Source organism: Gopherus evgoodei, unplaced genomic scaffold (assembly GCF_007399415.2).
Source record: "Gopherus evgoodei ecotype Sinaloan lineage unplaced genomic scaffold, rGopEvg1_v1.p scaffold_33_arrow_ctg1, whole genome shotgun sequence".
Lineage (NCBI taxonomy): Eukaryota > Metazoa > Chordata > Testudines > Testudinidae > Gopherus > Gopherus evgoodei.
The window spans coordinates 4,748,344-4,750,895 of NW_022060005.1; positions in this window are offsets into that span (position 1 = coordinate 4,748,344).

Genomic DNA, 2,552 nt, shown 5'->3' on the forward strand with positions numbered 1-2,552 from the left:
TTAGGGACTTTTTAAAATCCTGCTAGATTCCTATCTGCATCTTTAGGCACCACTGAAAATCTGCCCCATAGGCAATTTTGAAAACATTGCTTTAGGTCTGCTAGTTTGGAAGCTGTAGCAAAACCACAAATTTCTTTGTGTTTCAGCTCCTAGAGGGGGACAAGCACATCTTCAGCCAGTATGTTAAGCAAATATACGCAGAAGTTGGGGGGAATATGAATAGTCGGTGGGTGAAGCAATGGAGGATCTTAAGAAATACCAACTAGTTCATATTGCTGCAGTACTTCTCCTTAGCCACACTGAGCACCTCAAGCACATCAAACCTGTCCTACGCTCCCAGTGTTGCTTATCCATAGAATAGTGAGTTGACGCTGAGGTCTTGGTCCTTATCTTCAAGTCGCTCAGTGGCTAAAAGATGTCCTAAAGCTCCAGAATGAGAACTGTGATTGACAACTGCAAGGAACATGGGGGGCAATGGGTGCAAAGGGGTGGGGATATAGGAGGGAATGGGGCTATGGAGAGGCAGAAGGAACTGTGGAGTTCAGTGGGGCTATGTGGAGAAGGATATAAGGGCAGGGAGGAGCTGAGAGGTGAGTGGATATGAGGAATGATTATATGAACTATAGGGAAATATGTGGGTGATGAGTCATATTATAGAAGAATATGGGGTTGTGAGTGGAGCTATAGGGAAATAGGGACACAAACTTGTCTGGTGTGGTGAGTCAGACTATGGGGACATGGGTGTGTGTGAGGAGGGTTATGAGTGGCACAGGAATACTTAGAAAAAGAGAGACCCATTAAATAAACAGATCTACACAGGTCCAAGGTGTTTTACTGTTCTACTCAGGTCAGATTACACGCTTAGTGCAGTGTGGATTGACGTGAGTAAATACATAAGTATTTGGCTCAATAAAGGCCGGTAGGTCCACATTATACACAAAGAGCATCCGCTCACAGAGTGTTAACCTTTATTTTAACATTAAGGACAAAAGTAGAGGCTGCATTAGAGATCCCAGTGCATGTGTGTGTGTGTCTCCTTAACAGCCTTCACCCTACTCAGCACAAGAGGTCTGTAGCTGGGAATAAGCATTTATCTGCATGTGAAGCTACAGTGCACAGAGAACAAGTCAGCCATACTGATGGAAGCTGCATCCCCCAGAGTTTGCAAGTATCGGGAGAAGCATTTCATACACTGATAGGCATTAGGCGCAGATTCACCACTCTGGTGGTACCAGTTGCATTTATGCAATTAAATGGTCTCCACTTCTGCTGGTGGCTGTTTAGAGCTTTACCATTTCCCATAGCTTTGTGGTGTTTATTGTTTGGTCTCATCTCTATTACATTTTTCCCACTGGGAAGTTTACAGAGTTCTGACGTCTTATCCATAACATTAAAAGAAAGCTAAGAGAGAAACAGAAAATGGGAGAATGGATGATAATAATAAGACCTTGCTCTTATGCAGAATTTTTCACTGAGGGCTCTCAGCATTTTTCACTGACCTTCTCCACACTTTGTGGAGAAGGTCAGTATCGTTATTCCCATTTTAAAGGTGAGGAACAGAGGCATCCACCAGTAGAGCCAGGAATAGAACTTAGGTTTGCTGACTCTCATACCAGTGTTCTGGCTACTAGGCCACGCTGCCAGCCTGGCAGAATAAAATGTCCTCAGAAAGGGGTGTCCATTGCTTTCTTCTGAAGGAGAATCTTCCTTAAAACTCTTCCAAGAGCCATTTTTATCTCCTGGTTTCTCAAACTATAGATGATGGGATTAATCAATGGGGGCACCACAGAATAAAACATAGCCATCAGGTACTGTTCAAATGCAGAGGCAGAAGTTGGCATCATGTATGAAAAGATGCCGTTACCAAGGAATAACAGGACAACTGTGAGGTGAGGCAGGCAGGTGGAGAAAGCTTTGTGACGCCCCTCCACTGAAGGGATTTTTAGCACAGCAGAGAAAATGTGGATATAAGACACGGTTATGAAAGCAAAGCAGCATTAAGCTACACATACACCAAATGCAATCAGGACATTCTCACCAATGTTAGGATGGGAGCAAGACAGTTTCACTAATGGGGGAATATCGCAAAAGAACTGGGTGATAAAGGACCCACAGAAGGGTAGTGAAAATGTGCTAGCAGTGTTCAAAGCAGAATAGACACCACCACCCAGCCATGATCCACATGCTAGCTTGCGGCATGCTGTCTTGTTCACAATTACTGTATAATTCAGAGGGTTGCAGATGGCAATGTAAAGGTCATAAGCCATAATGGTGAGGAACAAAAGCTCTGTCTCTATGAATGAAAGAAATAAAAACAATTGAGCTACACATCCTTGGAAAGAAATAGCCCAGTTGTTCATGAGGGAGTTGATGAAGGACTTGAGGATGGTGACTGAAATGAAGCAAATATCCAAGAAGGATAGGTTTTTCAGGAAGAAGTACATGGGAGTGTGCAGGTGGTGGTGAAGACTTATGGTTGTCATGATGAGAAGATTCCCCATGAGAGCAGCTAGGTAAATAGCCAGAAAGACCACAAAGTGTAAAATTTGCAG